Here is a 9,783-nt window from a genome sequence, read left to right as displayed (position 1 = left end):
CGCTAAAGCGGCAGGGCCAATCACAGATTTAAAAGTGAAAATCGCTAACCAATCGCCAATGGTTTGCTCCTCCCAGCTGCATTGTGAAAACACAAAACTTTTCCCTGACCTATTTGAAACGGCAGCCGACCGAGTCAGCGAAGGAGAATAGCACCACCAATTGGTCCGTTTGGGTATTACATTATTAGATGGTCCCCAAAAATGAATAGAATACCTCCATCTCTTTTTCTCTCTCTTTCTCTCTCTCTCTCTCTCGTCACCCCATCTCTAATCCAATTGCTCTTACCCCCATTTTCCCATGAAAGTGTACACAGAAATTGGAAATTGTTAGATTACCTGATAGATATTACTGCACTGTCGGAACTAGAAGCATAAGCATTTCGCTACACTCGCATCAGCATCTGCTAACCATGTGTATGTGACCAATAAACTTTGATTTGATTTGATTATTCACTCCCATTCACTCATTCACTTCAATGATTAAAAAGCATTGGATTGGTGTTTGCATTTTGCTGAAGGGAATTCCCACCACATTCATTACACCAGTCCATTCCCTAAAAATATATGAGGGGGAGTGTTTAAGTGCAAAATGCAAATTTTAAGTTGAAGGGAGAAGACAGTACTGGTCTACTGTTCCTCTCACTCACAGACTTCCCCCTCCCTTACCTTGCCACTCCAGTGTCTTATGGCTGGCGCATCACTTGGCAGTCTCCCTCCTCTATTATCTTAAATCAGAGTCCCAAGCACCATTTGCATTCATATTAGTCTTTAATAGCCGTGGCAATAGATCCACAGACATCCCCTAATGGAAGTTAAATTGGCAATCCCCAGAAGGAGCCATACTCCGTGGTAATTCATGGATTGATACAGTATTTCAATTACATGTTTCAAGGACAAAAGTACATGTTTCAAGGACCAAAGTACATGTTTTTGTTGTAGTGGGCACACTAGCATCAGTAATCTCTAAAAATTATACTTTAAGGAAAATGTTTTTATATTTGATTGTTCTTTTTTTTTAAATTAAAAATCAAATTGTATTTTATTGGTCACATACACATGGTTAGCAGATGTTAATGTGAATGTAGTGAAATGCTTGTGCTTCTAGTTCCGACAGTGCAGTAATATCTAACAAGTAATCTAACAATCCCCCAGCAACTACCTAATACACACAAATCTAAAGGGGTGAATGAGAATATGTACATATAAGTATACGGATGAGCAATGGCCGAGCGGCATAGGCAAGGTGCAATAGATGGTATAAAATACAGTATTTACATGTGATATTAGTAATGTAAGATATGTAAAGATTATTAAAGTGGCATTATTTCAAGTGGCATTGTTTAAAGTGACTAGTGATCCATTTATTAAAGTGTCCAGTGATTGGGTCTCAATGTAGGCAGCAGACTCTCTGAGTTAGTGATTGCTGTTTAGCAGTCTGATGTCCTTGAGATAGAAGCTGTTCTTCAATCTCTCGTTCCCAGCTTTGATGCACCTGTACTGACCTCGCCTTCTGGATGGTAGCGGTATGAACAGACAGTGGCTCGGGTGGTTGTTGTCCTTGATGATCTTTTTGGCCTTCCTGTGACATCGGGTGTTGTAGGTGTCATGGAGGGCAGGTAGTTTGCCCCCGGTGATGCGTTGTGCAGTCCGCACCACCCTCTGGAGAGCCTTACGGTTGAGGGCGGTGCAGTTGCCGTACCAGGCTGTGATACAACCCGACAGGATGCTCTCGATTGTGCATCTGTAAAAGTTTGTCAGGGTTTTAGGTGACAAAAAATCCCACATAATATAAGTAGCTCACATAATATCATTTAAAAGCATGCATGTGTCTATAATATAATACATGTGACAAAAACTAATGTTGACATCAATACATTTATTTCTACAGCTTCCAAAATATTTTTTACAATGGTGGAGGAGTGCCAAGATGGAGGCAAGGTGACCTATCGGTCATCTAGTGTAGTAATGTGTGTCATTGTTGTATATTTGATGAATTTGTACCTTTCCTCTGTATATAGTGTTTTTTTTGTGGCATTGTGTGTTGTCCTGTTCACTGTTGCAATGCTATGCCTTTTGGCCAGGTCGTCATTGTAAAGGAGAATTGGTTCTCAATTGACTTAGCTGGTTAAATATAAAGTAAAATAAATATCTGGTCCCTTAGTTTAGAATTCTTCCTCATTTATTCAACGTTTGGGGATATTAGAATCCTCGTCTTAACTGTTTACCTTCAACCTTGCCTCTCCTCACCGCCTCGTCCTATTAAGAGATCATGAGTTTACATGCTGCAACAGATGGGGGACACAAAGGGTGGATTCCCCAGGGATGTGCTGGGGTACCAGGATCTGGAAGAGGAGGGAGGTTATGATAATCAATAACCCTCAAACCCCAACACCTGTCTGGGGGAGGTTGGTCCAGCTCACTCTCCTGGAGCTGAGTCTTCCATGGATGGCCTGGTTCATTCTATTTCAACCTCTGCCTTCCAACTTCATCCCTCTATATCTTGGATTTGGGCCTCCCTCCATTCTCTCCCTTCTTCCATCCCCCCTTCCCTTCACCTTTCCTCCTACGTTTCTACTCTACTGTATATCGAACAGAAACAAAATAATAAAGGGACACGACTGCACAAAACCTCCCTTTCCCTCTGCGTCCAATGAACTAGGTCAGTACAACACAGCAAACATTGCAGAAACCCTTTAAAAACATAATGACAACGTACAACGACTCTCGAACCTGAGTTAACCAGAGATCCATTTGTCATTTTTAATGGTGTGGTGTGGAGGGAGACAGTGTTTTGAGCTCTTGACCCTGCTTGGCCGCAGTGCGCCACAGTGGATTTACGAGGTCCACATAGCTCTTATTTGTCATGCCTCGGTCCCCAGTACCAGTACTGTCACCTCTGACCCCCAGGGCCAGCTCCAGAGGAGGGCGGCAGCCCAAGCCAATCTATCCTTGTTTACTGTCCTCACCCTGGGGAAGGAAGAGAGGAGAGGAGGTAACAATAATGCTGGAGCAGGAGCACATCCTCCCCCAGACCCTCACACTATAAACATGCCGATACATAGGTAGACACACACACACCTTTTGCACGTACACACAAATCACACACACACACAAAGATCCACACAAAGATTCACACTATATTAAATGCTTTGAAAGACTGGCCATGGCTCACATCAACACTATCATCCCAAACACCCTGGGCCCACTCCAATTTGTATTCCGCCCCAACATATCTACTGATAACGCAATCTCTACTGTACTCCACATTGCCCTCTCCCACCTGGACAAGAGGAACACCTATGTGAAAATGCTGTTCCTTGACTACAGCTCAGCATTGAACACCACACCTCCCTCTGCAACTGGATCCTGGACTTCCCTTTGTGTTAGAGTTAGAATTATGTTTAGGGTTAGGGTTAGGAACTAGGGTTAGTTTTGGGGTTATGGTTAGGATTAGGTTTAGGGTCAAAGTTAGGTTTTTGGGTTAAGGTTAGGATTAGGGAAATGGTAACAGGTTAGGGTACGGGTTAAGGTTAGGGGTTAGGGAAAATAGGATTTTGAGCAGGACTGAATTGTGTGTCCCCACAAGCTTAGTTGTACAAGACTGTGTGTGTGTGTGTGTGTGTGTGTGTGTGTGTGCGTGCGTGCGGTATAATTTAACTTCCCATCCAAAAGACAGCACCCTACACAGGGCAGTGTCCCCAATCACTGCCCTGGGGCACTGGGATGTTTTTTAGACCAGAGGAAAGAGTGCCTCTTACTGGCCCTCCAACACTACTTCTAGCAGCACCTGGTCTCCCATCCAGGGACTGACCAGGACCATCCCTGCTTAGCTTCAGAAGCAAGCCAGCAGTGGTATGCAGGGTGGTATGCTGCTGGTGTGGGGGGATAAAATAAATGTATGCACGATGGTGCACGCGCACAGCCGGTTTGGGTTCCGTGTTACCTGCCGATCTATAAATTATGTCTCCGCAATCTAGCATGGGTAGGATGGTCATCTGAATCAGGGTTAGTTTGGCAACTGGGGTGAAAGAGGAGCGATTACGATAAAGGAAACCAAGTCTCGATTTAATTTTAGCCTGCAGCTTTGATATGTGCTGAGAGAATGACAGTGTACCGTCTAGCCATACTCCCAAGTACTTATATGAGGTGACTACCTCAAGCTCTAAACCCTCCGAGGTAGTAATCACACCTGTGGGGGGAGGGGCATTCTTACCAAACCACATGACCTTTGTTGTGGAGGTGTTCAGAACAAGGTTAAGGGTAGAGAAGGCTTGTTGGACACTAAGAAAGCTTTGTTGTTAGAGCATTTAACACAAAATCCAGGGAGGGGCCAGCTGAGTGTAAGACTGCATCATCTGCATATAAATGGATGAGAGAGCTTTCTACTGCCTGAGCTATGTTGTTGATGTAAATTGAGAAGAGTGTGGGGCCTAGGATTGAGCCTTGGGGTTCTCCCTTGGTGACATGCAGTGGCTGAGACAGCAGATTTTCTGACTTTATACACTGCACTCTTTGAGAGAGGTAGTTAGCAAACCAGGCCAAAGACCCCTCAGAGACACCAATACTCCTTACCCGGCCCACAAGAATGGAATGGTCTACCATATCAAAAGAATGGTCTACCATATTTGTCCAAGTCAATAAAAATAGCAGGACAACATTGTTTAGACCTTATACGGTCTGATATACCACGGCTGTCAGCCAATCAGCATTCAGGGCTTGAATCACCTAGTTTATAATAGCCCTATATACCACTCGGCTCACAACACAGGCCAGAAGTGTACCCTATAGATGCTGCAGGATATGGAAAGTGTAGAATTGCATTCTACTTCACACAGCATTATAGGTCAGCAGATCAGCACTAGCCCTGTAACAAAGATGCATACAGGCCCACACACACAAGCACTCACACACAAACACACACACACATACACGTGTAGCCGCTCATAAAACACATATCCCGTTGTGAAGGTTTTATTTTCCATTGCCCTGCTACAGCAGAGAGAGCATGGCTTTGTCTGCTCTAGTTCAATACTTTCACAAGGCGCTGTGGAGACACTGTGCCTATAGAATAATGAGCAATTGGGTTGTTGGTTTTTAAAGGAAAGGCATTACTCTTACTAGATGTAGACTTGCTCCTGCAATATTACATGTAAAATAAACTGTCACGTCCTACTGGGCACACACTGGTTGAATCAACGTTGTTGCTATGTCATTTTAATGAAATTATGTTCAACCAATGTTAAATCTGTGCCCAGTGGAATGCATTCTGTAAATATGATTAGCTCATGGTCATTGCTATCATCTAAATTGAAAAATGCTAAGAACACAAAATCAGATCCCTCACTTTTACTTGATGTATGATCGGTGGTCTGGGTTGATTCAATCTTATGTGTGTTCTGGTGTTTGTTGCGTGTTCAAATCTCTGTGAGATGTGTGTGTTGTGAGATGTCTGTACATTTGTCATGCTTTTGACCTGTAAACATCAGCATGGTTGGTCCACATCACCATGAAATAAAACAATGTTCTGTGACCTTTGTATTCCTCTTCATTCCACCTGTTCTGTTCTCCGTCTAGGTTGACCTCTACTGGTGTGGTAGGAGAGAAAACAAAGGCACCAGAACTGATGTGAGTGAGAGGGGGCTGGGTCAAAGACAAGGGCTGGTGATGATAGAACCATTATGAATGCATGAAAATGAAATGTCCAACTCAATAAATATACACGCTCAGATGACGGAGAATGGAGGATGGTCTCTCTCGTACCCAGGCCCCTGGGGGGACGGAATCGTTATTAGGCTCTGTTCGGCCTGTTCATTTATATTCAGTGGAATGCTATCATATTAGAGCCAGGGCTGAATACAGGTGTGGACGTGGTCTAAGGCTAGAGCAATGTCTACAAAATGGAGGGTTGGAAGGACCTATTGGAAGGTGCGTGTGTGTGTGTGTGTGTGTGTGTGTGTGTGTGTGTGTGTGTGTGTGTGTGTGTGTGTGTGTGTGTGTGTGTGTGTGTGTGTGTGTGTGTGTGTGTGTGTGTGTGTGTGTGCGAGTGTGTGTGCGGGAGAGAGAAAGAGAGAGAAAGAGAGAAAGAGTTAGCGAGACACAGAGAAAGAGACAGAGAGAGAGAGAAGGAGACAGAGAGATGATATCCCCCATTGCTCCTCACAACTATTAATGTAATGCAATGCTTGTACAGAGGCTGAGGCACCATTACTTGCTGTAGTATCACCGTTTGGTTAATAAGTAATTGGCCCATTTTCATTTGTTTCAAGATTCCACAGCTAATTACCATAAATCAACCTACTAACACAGAGAAGCTTCTCTCCTCAACGCTGAGTAAGAGCATCATTAGCTGGCTGCAGTGTGCGTGTCTCGCTCCACTGCAGAATGATTGACTGTTAATATGTGCACTCTTCTCTTCTGTCAAGCCCTACTCAGTCAGCTGCCATGGGGTTTGTTATGACAGAGAATACACTACTAACACACATGCACGTGCACGCGCACACGCACACACACACATACCATCTCCCAGCAGAAACAATGCTAGCAACCCTGGGCAGCGGAGACATCACACATTCATCAGGGGAACGAGTAGGATTCTGTGTTTTCACATGCAGAAGTGATTGCTTTTGATAAAAAGGCTTTATCTGCCTTCCTGATGAAAACTATATTTTATGGAAAAATATGTATGTTTCTGAACGATTTCTGAGCGGTGCAGAATACTGTTCGATTTCAGAAGGGCACTCCTCCCTCACCGTTTTGCCGTTCACGTCACGGGCCATAGCACAGAGCACTAAAGTGAACTTCCTCAGTGATAAACCTCTAAGATAAAAACAAATAGGTGAACAGGTGAGTAAAAAATAATAAAGCAACAACGAAAGCATTTCAACATTATACTAAACTCCTCTGACATCTCATCTTCTATGATCTCTCTTCTTTACCCATTTATCCCTAAACATGATCTAGCTCCATCCCTTCTTTCTGATCCACTCTGATATGTCCTCTGTATCCTGTGACATTTCATTCCTAGGCTGTATCCCAAATGGCATCCTATTCCCTATATAGTGCATTACTTTTGACCAGGACCCATAGGGAAAAGGGTGCCATTTAGGACACACCCCTAGTCTCCTGCCAGTCAACCTGCATTGTGGAGAAAATTCCAACCCTATCCCAGTCACATAGATGGGATAAAAGTCTCTAGTGGCAGAGAGCGAAAGACCGAAAGAGAGAAACTGAGGTCAAGTCACTCTGGCCTTTCTCTCTGCTTGTCACTGATCTCCTGTCATGGGCTGGCCTGAACAGACCCCTGCAAATGAAACATCCGGACAGGATTTGAATTCAAAACACCTTGAACCTGACTGACTGCAAAGAGTTTGAGTATCCATTGTGGTATTGTGGTATTTGTGTGTTTAGGAAATGGATCATCTGACATATTTGATTACTGCTCTTCGATGGATAAGGATGTGGTCATGAGGGATAAAAGGAAAGATTAAAGGTAATATTCAGTTCGCACGCACACACGCACGCACGCACGCACGAACACACACACACACACACACACACACACACACACACACACACACACAAACACACACACACACACACACACACACACACACAGATATTAACTGTGACCTTTAAAAGTGATCTTCTCTCTCATCATGCATCATCACATCAATAAACATTGCCTTCGGACATGGCTCAAGCCATTATCGGTGTGTCACAGTCTACCTGACAGCATACACACACACACACACAGCAGGCCCTGAGCATCCTCCTCAGTGAATTTCATCAAAATAGAAATAGTGAAATGTTAAAAAGGTTATCCTTTTTAGATAAAACTCTACTAAAAATATTAATGTCACCAGCTAGCATCTGTCCTCCTCTGGTTACATTGATTTCAGTACAAAACCTACAGTAGGGGGCTCATGGTTCTCACCCCCTTCCACAGACATACACAGTAATTATGACAACTTCCGGAGGACATCCTCCAACCTATCAGAGCTCTTGTAGCATGAACTGACATGCTGTCCACCCAATTAAAGGATCAGCGAATGAATCTAGTACTGTAAGCATAAGCTACAGCTAGCTAGTACTGAAGTGCATAACATGTGGTGAGTTATTGACTCAAAGAGAGAGAAAGACAAGTTGAACAGTTTGGAACAAAAAATTATTTCAACATTAAGGAAAAACAAGAGACAGAGAGAGAGAGACAGCAATATTCCATAGTATATTATTTTTCACTTCCCCTTACTTACAGTAGCTAGCATCAAATGCATCTAGCGAGTTTAGCCTCCTCAAACACCCTGCTCAAACATATAGGGATGCTATGTTAGCTAGCTGACTGTGGAACTCTTCCAAGTCAAAGTGTAACTGCTAAACTGTTTGCTGCTGACTGTTCAATGTCACTGTACTGCATGATTGTAGTGGGTTTACTAACACGTTAGTTCTAGTAGCTATGATGATTATGATGTGACAACAATGTAGGCTGTTTTGTAGCTGTCAGCGGTCATGATATTAAGGTTTTCTCGCCTGGTCTCAGACAGCTGATGTGTTGTGCACTGAAGTCCACAAGCAAAGGGAAAAGGTGAGAGAAGGAGAGCGCCTTGATAGATGTGAGAAGGAATTATATATACAAGTATGTGGCTGCTATGAAAGTGAACTGTGTGGGCATGTGATCAAGTGTGTATTCATTGTGCCGATTCTGTTGAAAACGTTTCTCAAACGGAACAAAACGGGGATAAACATACCTGAATTTGTCCAATAGAAACTTGTTTGCAACTGTTGGACTAATGATTACATGTAATGATCTGGGTGTAGTGGGTGCGGAGTCAGGCGCAGGAGGCAGAAAGTTCAGGATAGCGTTTATTACGCACAGGGAAAAAATAGCGCTCGCCAAGAATACCGGGCGCACAATAACAAATGCCCAACACAATATGTACTGTCACACAGTAACACAGTGGGAAAAAATAGTTAAGCCCGCACAAAGAGCAGGCCGGCCTACCGGCTTAAATAGCCCAACTAATCAACCTCAACAAGGAACAGGTGAAACTAAACAGACAAAACAAACAGAAAAGGGAAAAGGGATCGGTGGCAGCTAGTAGACCGGTGACGACGACCGCCGAGCGCCACCCGAACAGGGAGAGGAGCCACCTTCGGTAGGAGTCGTGACATTACACCCTAGATCAGCTAGACGCAGGCAAGAGTGTGCATGACAGTCATCCAATATGCTAAAATAGAAATAAGTCCATGTTCATAAAAAAAATAAACGTCACAGAACCGCCACTGATCCCCATCCCTGTCAAACTATAAATGTCAGAACGGTGATCCATGGAAAGACAGATCACTCGTGGTGACGTCTGAGGATGTGCACTCATCTAAGATCTCAACAGGTCGTATTTTTAGTAGTATTCTTCTCTTATCATTTTTATTTGAGAAAGATTGTTATGCAAGCCGTACAATTCTGTTTGCAGATAGATATTTACAATATGTAATCTCAAAAGTATTGATTATTTTAAAAATATCTCTGTCCCAACGTGTGCCAGTCTTCCGCAACCACACAGGCCTAAATAATCTCAATTTCTGTTCCTTCTGTAATGTATTTTTCGAATCGCAAATGCTGTCACTACAAACCACAAATGTATCTTACAAAACTACTTCTGGTGGGGGGGGGGTCCCCCAGATTTGCAAAATACCACATTAAAACTTCCCTACACTTCCAAGTGCACAACACTTGTTTTCCAGCCCTCCCTGTTACCTCCTAAAATCATGGCTGACAGCTGCAGTACA

The sequence above is a fragment of the Salvelinus alpinus genome, chromosome 30 (genome assembly GCF_045679555.1).
Source record: "Salvelinus alpinus chromosome 30, SLU_Salpinus.1, whole genome shotgun sequence".
In the NCBI taxonomy this organism is placed as follows: domain Eukaryota; kingdom Metazoa; phylum Chordata; class Actinopteri; order Salmoniformes; family Salmonidae; genus Salvelinus; species Salvelinus alpinus.
This window is presented reverse-complemented; position numbering follows the sequence as displayed.